Source organism: Equus caballus, chromosome 1, assembly GCF_041296265.1.
Source record: "Equus caballus isolate H_3958 breed thoroughbred chromosome 1, TB-T2T, whole genome shotgun sequence".
Classification (NCBI taxonomy): domain Eukaryota; kingdom Metazoa; phylum Chordata; class Mammalia; order Perissodactyla; family Equidae; genus Equus; species Equus caballus.
In genome coordinates this window covers 159154698-159169180 of record NC_091684.1, presented here as the reverse complement: position 1 = coordinate 159169180, position 14483 = coordinate 159154698, and the positions used below count along the sequence as shown (strand labels likewise).

General features: G+C 37.2%; 1 protein-coding gene across 12 annotated transcripts in view; it reads right to left on the bottom strand.

Annotated features, from left to right (window-relative positions):
* The window catches only part of TTBK2 (tau tubulin kinase 2), a 142513-nt gene that overhangs the window by 84981 nt on the left and 43049 nt on the right, over nucleotides 1-14483 (bottom strand). For 5 of the 12 annotated variants that reach the window (XM_023619152.2, XM_070238459.1, XM_070238448.1 and 2 more), the window contains one exon: nucleotides 12617-12728. The exons of 6 other annotated variants lie outside the window; for them this stretch is intronic. The gene's annotated coding sequence lies outside the window, so the exon portion shown is untranslated. Of the gene's footprint in view, nucleotides 1-12616; nucleotides 12729-13288; nucleotides 13373-14483 lie in introns of those variants that run through there. One more of the 12 variants, XM_023619165.2, reaches the window with a different exon arrangement.

Sequence of the window (14483 nt, the reverse complement as noted above, 5' to 3'; positions counted from 1 at the left end):
CTTAGCAAAAAGAGGAGGAGTAGCAGCAGATGTTAGCTCAGGGCTAATCTTCCTCAAAAAAAAAAAAAATGAATAAAAAATAAAGGGAACCAATAAGAACTGAAGAATACAATAATAGAAATGAAAAGTTCACTAGAGAGTATCAATAGCAAAGTAGATGATACAGAAGAATGGATCAGTGAGCTGAATGAAACTAGAGGAAATCACCCAAGCTGAACAGAAAAAGGAAAAAAGAATTAAAAAGAATGAAGACAGTCTGAGGGACCTCCAGGACAACATCAAGTGTACTAACATCTGTATTATAGGTATCCCAGAAGGAGAAGAGAGAGACAAAGGGGCAGAGAACCTATCTGAAGAAATAATAGCTGAAAACTTTCCTAACCTAAGGAAGGAAACAGACATCGAGGTACAGGAAGCACAAAGAGCACCAAAGGAGATGAGCCCAAAGAGGACCACAGCAAAACACATTATAGTTAAAATGTTAAGAATTAAAGATAAAGAGAGAATCTTAAAAGCTGCAAGAGAAAGGCAACAAGTTACATACAAGGGAAACCCCAGAGGGCTATCAGCTGACTTCCAAGGGGAAGCTTTACAGGCTAGAAGGGAGCGGCACGATATATTTAAAGCGCTGAAAGGAAAAAAACCTACAGCCAAGAACATTCTACCTGGCAAGGTTATCATCAGAATGGAAAGACAGATAGAGTTTTCCAGACAAGTAAAAACTAAAGGAGTTTATCACCAATAAATCAGTTTTACAAGAAATGTTAAAGGCATTTAAGTGGAAAAGAAAAGACCACAAACAGGAATAAGAAAATGAACAAAAAAAAAAAAAAAGAAAGAAAGAAAGTCATGGGTAAAAGCAAATATAGTAAAGGTAGTAGATTAACCACCTACAAAGCTAATATGAAGGTCAAAAGAACCAAGTACTAAAATTATCTATTTCTATGATAAGAGGTTAAGACATACAAAAAAGAGGTTAAATACGATATCAAAAACAAAAAACATGGCAGCTTTAAGCAAGAGGTCAAACTTAAAAGACCATCAAGTTAATACAGATTGCTCCTATACATAGATTATTATATATGAACCTCATGGTAATCACAAACCAGAAACCTATAATAAATACACAAAAAAATAAGAGAAAGGACCTCAAACATAATATTAAACAAAGACATCAAACCTCAAGGGAAGAGAGCAAGAGAAGAAGAAAGGAACAGAGAAGAACTACTAAAACACTCAGAAAAAAAGTAACAAAATGGTGATACATACTTATCAATAGCTACTTTAAATGTCAATGGACTACATGCTCCAATCAAATGATACAGAGTGGCTAATTGGATAAAAAAACAAGGCCCACATATATGCTAAGTACAAAAGACACACATCACACCTTAAGACACTCACAAACTGAAAGTCAAGGGATGGAAAAAGATACTCCATGGGAATGGCAATGAAAAGAAAGCTGGGGTAGCAGCACTTATATCAGACAAAATAGACTTTAAAACAAAAACTTTAACAAGAGACAAAGAAGGGCACTACACAATGATAAAGGGAACAATCCAACAAAGGATACAACATTTGGAAATATCTATGCACCAAACATAGGAGCACTGAAATATATAAAGCAATAAACATACATAAAAGGAGAAAGAGACAGTAATATAATAATAGTAGAGGACTTAACGCTCCACCTACATCCATGGACAGATCATCCAAACAGAAGATCAATAGGAAACACTGGCCTCAAATGACACATTAGACCAGATGGACTTAGTAGATATATACAGAACATTCTATTACAAAACCACAGAATACACATTGTTTTTGAATGCACATGGAACATTCTCTAGGATAGGTCACATATTAAGGCATAAAACAAGTCTCAATACATTTAGGAAGACTGAAATAATACCAAGCATCTTTTCTTACCACAATGGTATGAAACTAGAAATCATCTACAGGAAGGAAACTGGAAAAGCCGCAAACGTGGAGATTAAACAAAATGCTACTGAACAACAATTGGGTCCATGAAGAAATCAAAGGAAACATAAAAAAAATACCTGGAGACAAATGAAAATGAAAATACGACACGTCAAAATTTATGGGATACAGGAAAAGCAGCTCTAAGAGGGAAGTTTACAGCAATACAGGCCTACCTCAACAAACAAGAAAAATCTTAGATAAACAATCTAACAGCACACCTAAACGGACTAGAAAAAGAAGAACAAACAAAGCCTAAAATCAGTAGAAGGAAGGAAATAATTAGAGCAGAAATAAATGAAATAGAGACTAAAAAACAACAGGAAAAAACCATGAAACTAACAGCTGGTTCTTTGAAATGATAAACAAAATTGACAAACCTATAGCTAGACTCACCAAGAAAATAAGAACCCTCAAATAAATGAAATCAGAAATGAAAGAGGAGAATTTACAACAGGCACCTCAGAAATACAAAACATTATGAGAGAATACTGTGAAAAGCTATGCGCCAACAAATTGGATACTCTAGATGAAATGGATAAATTCTTAGAACCATACAACCTTCCAAAAGTGAATCAAGAGAAGTAGAGAATCTGAATAGACCAATCATCAGTAAGATGATCAAAACAGTAATCAAAAGCCTGCCCCAAAACAAAAGTCCAGGACTAGGCAACTTCCCAGTTTGGTGAATTCTACCAAACATTCAAAGAAGACTTAATACCTATCCTTAAACTCTTCCAAAAAATTGAAGAGGAGGGGAAGCTTCCTAACTCATTCTATGAGGCCAACATTATGCTGATACCAAAACCAGACAAGGACAACACAAAAAAAGAAAATTACAGGCCAAAATCACTGATGAACATCGATGCAAAAATCTTCAACAAAATATTCACAAATCAAATACAACACTACATTTAAAAGATCATCCACCATGATCAGGTGGGATTTAGTCCAGGGATGCAGGGATGGTTTAACATCTGCAAATCAATCAATGTGATACACCACATTAACAAAATGAAAAATAAAAATCACATGATCATTCCAATAGATGCAGAGAAAGCATTTGACAAGATACAGCATCCATTTATGATAAAAGCGTAAAATGGGTATTGAAGGAACGTACCTCAACATAATAAAGGCCATATATGACAAATACACAGCTAAAAATATACTCAAGGGAGAAAAACTGAAAGCTATCCTTTTAAAAACAGGAACCAGACAAGGATGACCACTTTCACCAGTCTTATCTAACATAGTATTGGAAGTCCTAGGCAGAGCAGTCAGGCAAGAAAAAGAAATAAAAGGGATCGAAATTGGAAAGGAAGAAGTGAAACTGTCACTATTTGCAGATGACATGACTTTATTATATAGAAAGAATCCACCAAAAAAGTTTTAGAAATAATAAGTGAAGATGGTACAGTTGCAGGATACAAAACTAACATATGAAAATGAGTTGCATTTCTATACACTAACAATCATATATCTGATAAGGGGTTAATATCCAAAATACATAAAGAACTCCTACAACTCCATAGCAAAAAAAACAGACATTAAAAGATGGGCAGAGGACCTGAAGAGACACCTTTTCCAAAGAAGATAGTAAGAATTCTACTTTCGGGTATATATACCCGAAGGAAATGAAATTACTATCTAGAAGAGATATCTGCACCCCTATGTTCATCGCAGCATTATTTACAACTGCCAAGACATGGAAACAACATAAGCGTCCACTGACAGATGACTGGATAAAGAAAAAGTGGTGTAGATATATATATATATATATATATATATATATAAAACAATATTATACAGCCATAAAAAACAAAGAAATCTTGTCATTTGCAAAAACATGGACAGACCATGAGGACATTATGCTAAGTGAAGTAAGTCAGACAGAGAAAGACAAACACTGTATAATCTCACTTATATGTGGAACCTAAAAAAGCCAAACTCACAGTAACAGAGAACACATTGGTGGTCACCAGAAGCAGGGGGTGGGGGGTGGGGGAGATGGGTGAAGGTGGTCAAAAGGTACAAACTTCAAGTTGTAAAATAACTAACTCCTGGGGATGTAATGTACAGCATGGTGAGTACAGGTAACAATATTGTACTGTACATTTGAAAGTTGCTAAGAGAGTAGATCTTAGAAGTTATCATCATAAGAAAAAGAAAAACGTAACTGCATGAGGTGATGGACATTAACTAAATTTGTGGTAATCATTCCACAATAGATACACATATCAAATCAAATCATTATGTTGTACACTTTAAACTAATATAAAGTTATATGTCAATTACACCTCAACAAAACTGGAAGGGAAAAAAAAAGTCAGAATTCAGATCAAAATATACGTAAAGCCTATCCTATCTCTGGATCTTCCAGTTTGTGCGGAGGAAAAGCACATGTGCTCAAGACTGTTGGAGTTAGCTATCAGTTAAACATCAGTTCTTTCACTTGCTAGCTTGCTACTTAATCTCTACAAGCCATGAGGAGTAGCAATAGCACTTACCTCAAAGGGTTACTGTGCAAGTGAAATCAGCTAAGGTATGCCTAATTACTTAATATACTGCCTGGTACCTAGTAAGTGCTCAATATATGTTCCGAATTACTATTATTAAAGCTTAGTGATTATGAGAACTAGTTTTGGAATGAGACAGATCTAAGCTAAAATCCTGTCTCTTGTATTCACCACTTTTGTGACCATGGACAGATTATTCAATCTTAGACTCCATTTTCTCAACTATAAAATGAGGGAAAAGTTATGGTAAGAATTAAATCAAATAACATATTTTTAAAACAATGCCTCGGGCTGGCCCAGTGGCGCAGCGGTTAAGTGCGCACATTCTGCTTCTTGGCGGCCTGGGGTTTGCCAGTTCGAATTCCGGGTGCGGACATGGCACCACTGGGTACGCCATGCTGTGGTAGGCGTCCCACATATAAAGCAGAGGAAGATGGGCACGGATGTGAGCTCAGGGCCAGGCTTCCTCAGCAAAAAAGAGGAGGACTGGCAGTAGTTACGTCAGGGCTAATCTCCCTCAAAAAAATAAATAAATAAAACTAAAAATAAAACAATGCCTGGCACAGAACAATAAATAGTGGCTAGTATCATCATTATATGAGAGGTATAAATTGCCTTCCAAAGCGGTTGTACCAATTTATATTCTACTATCTGGACCTGAGGGAGTTCTCTCATTTCTCTATCTTCACCAATACTTAGTATTGTTAGAATTTTTTATTTTTGCTAATATGTTGGGCATGAAATAGTGTCTTGCTATAATTTTCATTTCTTTAATTACTAGTGAGGTTGAGCATCTTTTCATCCGTCCATTGACTGTTTAAGTTTCCTTTTTTGTGAATTGCCAGTTCTTATCCTTTGCTCATCGCCTCTCTGTTCACTCCTGTGACTGACTACCTTGGCCTAGGACATTAACATCTCATAGAGCTTTAACTGGGATCCTTTGCCTCTATGTTCTCTAAATACTTTAAGGCCCTCACTGGTTCCCTGCCACCATATCCTTCCTCTCCACGTTACTGGTGCCACTTAAGTCACATCTAATGACTCAAGCCCACGTCACTCTCTCCGATAGGCTCAGCAGGAAACATTTATGGAGCTCTACCCATCACAATTATCTGGATGTCATCATCCATCCACTCTTGCTGCTAGTCTTGTCCTGATCTAACTCCCTGGTTCTGACAATTGGGTTTATGCCTAGTTTCCATTTTGTTCCCTTCTCAATACTCCTACGGATCTTTTTTATACATTTTTCTTTCTTTTTTTCTTTTTTTTTTGCTGAGGAAGATCGGCCCTGAGCTAACATCCATGCCCGTCTTCCTCTACCTTTTTTTTTTTTTAAAGATTTTATTTTTCCTTTTTCTCCCAAAGCTCCCCAGTACATAGTTGTCTATTTTTAGTTGTGGGTCCTTCTAGTTGTGGCATGTGGGATGCTGCCTCAGCATGGCTTGATGAGCAGTGCCATGTCCGCACCCAGGATGTGAACTGGTGAAACCCTGGGCCACTGAAGCAGAGCGCACAAACTTAACCACTCAGCCACAGGGCCGGCCCCCCTCTACTCGTTTTATATGTGGGACACCTGCCACAGTATGACTTGACAAGTGGTGCACAGGTCCGCACCCAGCACCCAAACCAGTGAACCCCGGGCCACTGAAGCAGATAGTGCAAACTTAACTGTTGCGTTACCGGGCTGGCCCCATATACACTTTTCTTATAAAATTACCATTCTACAATGTCACTATTCACTCTCTGTATGATAGCCTGACTTATTGTAAGCCCCTGAGGACAAAGACCATGCCTTGTTTATATCCCTAGCACTTAGCATAGTGGTTCAAATTTACCAGGTGCCTAAGGAGGAAAGAAGGAAGGAAGAGAGAATGAAAAATAAGGATTTGTAAACTATCTAGTACCCTGGACTTTCTAGGGCTAAGGCCATTTGCCCCTTCTTCCCCACTCCACTGTTCCTCTCCCCGCCCCACAGTATCAAATGTCCACCTCAGAATGAGAAGCACCAGCCTGTCTTGTCCTGTGCTCCATTTATCTCTTATAAACATCCTACTGGACTCACCTGATGTTGACTGCTCTAATGGGCTACCACCTATTATCTATTGACCAGGCTCACCTGGCATCTCCCTGCCCCCACACATTCTGTCAAATCTGACTATACTTCAGGGGACCAGGCCAAACATGTCCCATATTGACACTGCCCATATGCTGTTCATAGGATAATCTCCCTAAAACATTGTTTTTATCATGTCATTTGCCTACTCAAGAAAGCATAAACAATAAAGCTTGGAGAAATAAGATTACAATGGTAAACCTAGAATTCAAGATGCATTCTACATTTCTCATCAAACCTCATTTCCTTCAGTTCTTCAACATGAATTATATACTCTGATGAGGTCTGTTTCTTTTTTATTCTCCTTCTCAAATGCTCTACTTTGTTTTTTGCTCACATTATTTCCCTCAACCTCATCTCCTCAAATCAAATACAACTCTTAAAATCCAAATATCCCTGTGGGAGGCAATATTGACTAATTAATACTCAGGATCAGATTTTTAGATACTAGCAAGTTAGTCACCGAGCAAGGCCCTAAGGGGGGAAAAATAAACAAGACAATTAAAATAACAGTCCTCTGGAGACAAATAAGGGCACTAGATTCTGGTGCACAGATGGAACTAGAAAGGAAGAGGAGTCAGCAAGGCAGCACTCATCACTAGGAGTCACAGGCTGTTGACCACAAGATAATATAGGATGCGAATACAGCAACAAACCAATTTTAACTTTCTGTTTCTGTGTCTCTTATGTTAAAGAAATCCTCTAAAAGACTAAAGGAATCCTGAATGTACAAAACAGATCTTCAAGTGATCTTACCAGTCACTTGAAATACCACCACTAAGGGTTTTTTTAAATCTTCTAGCTCTTGACCACTCTGACTCAATAGGGAATGCTTTGTGTGTGGTTTGTCACCAAGCTCAAGTGCACAAGAGAAATAATCAGTGATCTCTCCACCCAAAAAAGACAGTAAGAAGTAGATTTAATTTATACAGATAGATAACATCTATAGATATTGTAGACAAAGTAGCACCTTGCACAGATTTTAACTGTGATAGAAAAAAGGATTTCTATTCATCAACAGCAAGTAGTGATAAACCCTTCTCTAAATGCCCAAAGTCTTTTTTTAAAGGAATAGATATTTTGTACTCTAAACTAAACGCATATAACCTAACGAATCTTTTTGTTCTTAGAATTTCAGACAATTATCTACTACTCTTGCTTTCAATTCAAGAGCTTAAAACTATGGCAGGTGGTGGTGTGGTGGTTTACAGCCCATCATTAAATATTAAGAAGAGTAACAATACAATGCAAAAGGTAGGTAATTGTACACGACTTGCTGATAGAGGAAAGTAAAACAATCAGAAAGGGGCATCAATCATTTTCCTTTTTAAATAAAAAAGCCATTTAGTAACAAAGTGAAGAGCTGAGCAAAAAGTATCCCAAACCCACTAACAAGGATGCTCTGGAACTCAAGAATAATTTCCAGATCAATTACAAATTAGAAAATAGCGGGATTCTGCAAAGCTGGACTACTACTAGACTGCCAAGGACACAACCAAACCAGTCTCAGCTTCCTCATCCATCTACCATTCACTCTTCATATTTACCATCTCCTTACCAAAAACAAACAACAAAACAAACCACACCTACCCCACTAATAACAACTGATGAAATATCTACACCATGGGAGATGAACACAAGGCACAGGTCCTCAAAGAATTTACAATCTTGTTGAGAGAAATGAACTTATTACAAACTATCACAGACAGTGTAAGATTGCAAAGTTTTCGAGGACAAAGAACAAGCATTACAGAGAAATCAACAGATTAGTTGGGTTAGAATGTATCACAGAGCTTGGAGCTCGACTGAGTTAAACTTGACAGTGATACAAAAAGAAGGAAGGGATGTCCTCTAAACCACGGCCCTAGGAAAAATAATCCAGCCAAGGAGTCTAAGGAACAAAGGCTCCTATCAGCTCTAACGAGGATGTCCCTCTAACAATCCCTTAGGTTCTACGTAGCTCACCAGGAGCCAAAGGCAGAAGGAAGCTTCCAAACTCCTCACTCTAGATAACCATCAAAGGGAATTCTATCATTTAAACAAGACTCTCTATCCTATCACTATTGCCAATTTAAAACTATCAGGCTTAGGGGCCAGCCTGGCGGCACAGCGTTTAAGTTTGCACATTCTGCTTCAGCAGCCCAGGGTTCACCGGTTTGGATTCTGGGTGCGGACATGGCACCACTTGGCAAGGCATGCTGTGGCAGGTGTCCCACATATAAAGTAGAGGAAGATGGGCACAATGTTAGCTCAGGGCCAGTCTTCCTCAGCAAAAAGAGAGATTGGCAGCAGACGTTGGCTCAGGGCTAATCTTCTTCAAAAAAAAACACACAAAAAAACTATCAGGCTTTGTGGTTAGAATTTAAAAAATGAGCACAATTTCATAACCCTATCTACTTAAAAAATGTACTTATCTATTACAAAAATGGATGGACAACTATATGCAAAAATAGGAGGGAAAAGATAAAGAATTAGGGGACCACTCCAAGAGGCCCAAGATCTGCATAACAGGTATTCCAGAAGAGAAGACGGAGAAAACAGAGGGGTGGAAATCACCAACAAAATAATTCAAGAAAACTTCCCAAGGAAAACCTTCAGCTCAGGAGTTTCAATAAAAGACATAGCCTGGCACACTAGATGAAAATACATTCATACCACTGTATATCATCATGAAACTGCAGAACACTGGGGAAAAAAGAGAAAAACTTACAAGTTGCCAAAGCAATGGGAATCATAATGGAAGTACACTTCTAAACCACTACAGTGAGCTTAAAAAGAAATTTTTGAAGCAAAATTATTTTCAACCTAGAATTTTATACCAAGTCAGTTTTTCATTTAAACATCGGGGTAGGATGAAAACACTTTCAGACATGCAAGAGAGCTCTCAAAAATATACTTCCCATGCACCCTTTACTCAGAAAGCTAGTAGAGAGGTGCTTCACTAAAATCAGAACAAATGAAAAAGAGAAAGGGATTCAACAAGGCACACAACATAAAAGAGACGCAATGGGAATCCCCAGAAAGATGCTGAGTGGTGATCCAAGGATGATAGTTGTGAACACAGAAAATAACCAAGCCTGACCGGAGCAGACTAGGAGGTTCCTAAAAAGATTTCCCTAAGAAGAAATTAGAGAGATGTTTTGCATATTAGTAGTTCATTCTTTTTTATTGCTGAATAGTATTCCACTGTATGGATATACCATAGTGGAATATAAATATTCATGTACATGCTTTTGTATGAACATAGATTTTCATTTCTCTTGGGTAAGTGCCTAGGAGTGGGACTGCTGGGTCACATAGTAAATACATATTTAACATATGGTAAGTATATGTTTAATTGTTTTCCAGAGGAGCTGCATCATTTTGCAACCCGCCGCCAGCAATGTATGAATTCCAGTTGCTCCACAGCTTCATCAGCACTTAGTATTGTCAAGAGTTTTAATTTAAGCCATTTAACAGATGTGCAGTGGTAACTCACCATGGTTGTAATTTGCATTCCTCTAATGGCTAGTTATGGTAAACATCTTTTCATGAGCTGATTTGCCACTCTACACACTCTCTGTCAAAGCCTATTAAAGATTTTTAATTGGATTGTTTTCTTACTGTTGAGTTTTCAGAGTTCTTTATATAATCTGAATATAAATCCTTTGCAGGTTTGTGATGTACAATATTTTCTCCCAGTCTCTAACCTGCCCTTTCATTCTCTTAATGGCATCTTTTGCAAGCAAAGTTTTTAATTTGATGAAGTCCAATTCATCAATTTCTTTTTTCATGAATCATGCTTTTAGTGTCATGAAAAAGAACTTCTTGCCTGCACTCTGGTCACAAAGAGTTTTCTCCTATGTTTTCTTCTAAAAGTTATCTAGGTTTATATTCCACATTTAGATGTGTGATATATTTTAAGTTCATTTTTGTATAATATGTGTAGTTTAGGTCGAGGTTCACTATTTTTCTACACGGATGTCCAATTGTTTCAACACCATTTATTGGAAAGACTGTTCTTTTTTCCCATTACAACTTTGTAAAAAAATGATTGGCCATATTTGTGTGGGTCTATTTCTGGACTCTCTATTCTATTTCATTAATCTATATGTCTATCCTTTTGCCAAAACCAAAGTCTTGATTATGATCACTTTGTACTAAGTTTTAAATCACGCAGTTCGATTTTTCCAACATTCTTCTTCTTCAAAATTGTTTTGGTTTTTCTAGGTCCTTTGATTTCCTACAGAAATTTTAGATTCAGTTTCTCTACAACTACAAACAATGCTGTTGGGATTTTTATTGGTATTGCACCAAATCTATAGATGAATTTGGGGAGAATCAACATCTTTACCATAGTGAATCCTCCAATTCATGAATAAAACATCTCTCCATTCATTTAAATCTTCTTTGATCTTTTAAATCAGGGTTTTATAGTTTTCAGCATGGAGATTTTATACGTATTTTGTTACACTCATATGTAAGTATTTCATTTTGGGGGAGCTACTGTAAATTACTTTTCAATTCAGTTTTCAATTGTTTATCACTAGCATATAGAAATACGACTGCTTTTTGTGGGTTGATCTTGAACCATTTGCTAGACTCTTTTATTCTAGGAATTGTTTTGTGGATTCCTTGGGATTTTCTACATAGACAATTATGCCATCTGCAAATAGGAACAGTTTATTTCTTCCTTTCCAATATGTATTCCATTATTTCTTCAAATATTTTTGCTGCACCACACTCACTCTCTTCTCATTCTGGGTCTCTGATGACACAAATGTTAGACCTATGATAGTCTCATAGGTCCCTGAGGCTGTTCATTTATTTATTTTTAGCCTTTTTTCTCCATTGTTCAAATCAGATCATTTCTATTGATCTATTTTCAAGTTCACTCTTTCATCTGTCATGTCCACTCTGATAATGAGCCCATCCAGTGAGGTTTTTAATTTCCATTATTGTATTTCTCAGTTCTAAAATTCCCATTTATTTCTTCTTTATATCTTCTATTTCTTTCCTGAGACTTCCTATCTTCCCACTCATTCCTGGAACATGGTCATAATAGCTAATTTTAAGAGTCTTTTTGAGATAATTTTAACATCTGTGTGATCTTGGCATTGGCATTTTTTTGCCTTTTCCCATGTGAGTATGGATTTTTCTAGTTCTTTTTAAGCTGAGTAATTCTAAATTGTATTCTGGATATTTTGAATATTAGGTTATGAGACTCTGGATCTTGTTTAAGTCCCACTGAGAATGTTGGTGTTTCTGTTTTAGCCAGTAATTGACAGTTTGGTTCACACGTCAAGTTCTGACCAGCCTTCTGGGTTGTATTTCCAATTTCTATTCAATTTGCAAAGCCTTTGTAGTCATATTGAATGTATTACATAACTGTCCCACGCAGTGTCCAGTTTGGGGCTTGGGTGGTGGTGGTCTATCCCATAATTCAGTCCTCAACATTTATGTATGCTGTTTAGGATCAGGCTCATACATCCAGAGCTCGGAAGTCAGCTCAGGAGTCCGTAAGCAACTTACGTGGTCAGTTTCCCAAGCTCCTCATTCTCTTGCAGTCTTTCAGTTCCCGGGGGTTCCCCTTTTCCAGCCTTCCAGCAGAAAGCTGGGGCTTCAGTAACTCCATTCTGCTGTGTACTTCCCATGACTCTGCCGACATCAGGGCCAAGCAACAGAGGAGCAGAGGGAGAAGAAAAGCAATGAAATTCGCCCCAATCTCTTGAGACCACAGCTCCTCCAATCTGAGAGGAAAGTTCCCCTCCTCTGAGATTTAGGCTCCTGCCTGCCCTCACTGAGGCCACTGCAGCAGCTGCCAAGGATTGCTTGAGGTCTGGGGTGCAAGAGAGTGAAAGGAAAAAAAGAAGAAAAAAGAGATCCCTTTCTGACTTCTTGAGTCAGAACTACAGGGCTTCTCCTGGAGCTTTTTCTGTCTGTGTTAATAATGCTCACTTCCAAGTTTCAGGATACAGTACGTTCAGCCTGGGGCATACTGGAAGAAAAAAAATGGCAAACTCACCGCCGGCTCAGTGGTACTTTGAATTCTGGTCTTCTTCCCCAATCTGCCTTCTACAATTTATTTTTCAGAGTCCTCAAATAGCCACTCCAAGCATTCTGTCCAGGTTTTATAGCTGCATTCAGTGGGAGAGACAGGGTGAAGTGTGCTTACTCCATCTTATCCGGAACCAGAATTTGGACTACTGTTTTTCATAACAAACTTTGTAGAACTGATTGATTATTTAAACTATTTGTATAACTTTGATTATAAGAAATAAAAAATTAAAAATAAATAAATCCTGTAATAACCTTATAGAGGAAAAGGGAGCAAACAAGCTAGTAGGATCACATTTTTTTTAAGCATATATACTTCGGATATTATATGCTTAGGAAAAAATACTGAAGTTCTTAATTGTACTTTGCTTTATTTCTTTAAATCTTACTTTACCTATGGATTTTTATAAACACTAGGACTGTTATAAATTTTTTAAAAGATGAAAAAAAAAGTAGGAGTTATCCAAAGTATGCAACAGAGGAAGCAGATTGCAGATAAGAGGCATAAGCTGTTTAAGAAACTGAAAAAAGTTCAAGATAACTGAGAGTAAGCCCAAAAGAGTCAAGAAAAAGAGTCTAGAGAAGCAGGCAGGAGTCAATTCAAGGTTTTCCATGCTATGTTAAGATGGGTGTACTCTACCTGAGAAAAGGAAGGCCCTGAAGTGTTTTAGCAAAGGCTGGGGAGTGACATGATCTAATCGGCACATTTGAAGGATTAGTCCCGCTGCAGAGCATAAAAAATGAGACTTACTGTCTGAATCTAAGGGGTCACATCAAGTTGCAGAACAGTATATATATCTAGTATGATTCCACATGTTGTTGGGGGATGTGAGTAAGGGAGAGAGATTTTATATATACACACACAATCACATCATTATATATATCATATATATTCATGGCTATATATCCACATAGATATACACATATACCCAGGTATATAATCTTATATATGGTTATGATTCTATATGATTATATATATACTATACCTATATCATATGATTACATATATATGTGTGTGGATAGATTACAATACGTACTGAATATTTCTGGAAAAAAACACGAAATCAGTAACAGTGGTTAACTTTGGAGAAGGAGAGTGAGGAGCTAAGAGAAAGGAAACTTTTTTACACTTTACTCTTCTGTTTCATTTTTAAATTTTTTTTACCGTGAACACTTACACCCTTAAAAAGGGTTGTAAAAAAGATGGAAGGAGGCCTTACATATGAACTAGATATAAGATAATAAAACAAGGTAAGCAAGAATGAGCTTAACACTCAGCACTCAAACACTGCTATAGATCTCCCTACAAGTAAGATATTACCAACCATTTATAAAATAAGTTCACAACACAAAAGAGTTTTTTAATTACATTACATTGTACTAATTTACCATGTTTTGGTTTTTCTGAGGAAGATTAGCCCTGAGCTAACATCCACTGCCAATCCTCCTCTTTTTGCTGAGGAAGATTGGCCCTGAGCTAACATCCATGCCCATCTTCTTCTATTTTATATGTGGGACGCCTGCCACAGCATGGCTTGATAAGTGGTGTGTAGGTCTACGCCTGAGATCCAAACTGGCAAACCCTGGACCACTGAAGTAGAATGCCCAAACGTAACTACTAGGCCACTGAGCCGGCCCACCATGTATTTTTAAGCATTGAGAAATTTAAAGAGAAGATAAACAGTAAGAATGGATTTTGAAGATATTTATAATCATCATTATATTACATTTTTACTATCAAAAAAAGTTTGTATTCTTTTTAATTTCTTCAGCACTGAAGGTATAAAGGAAAAAAGTAAAAGATCCTCTCCTTTCCTGGTCCCCCTAATTCCAAT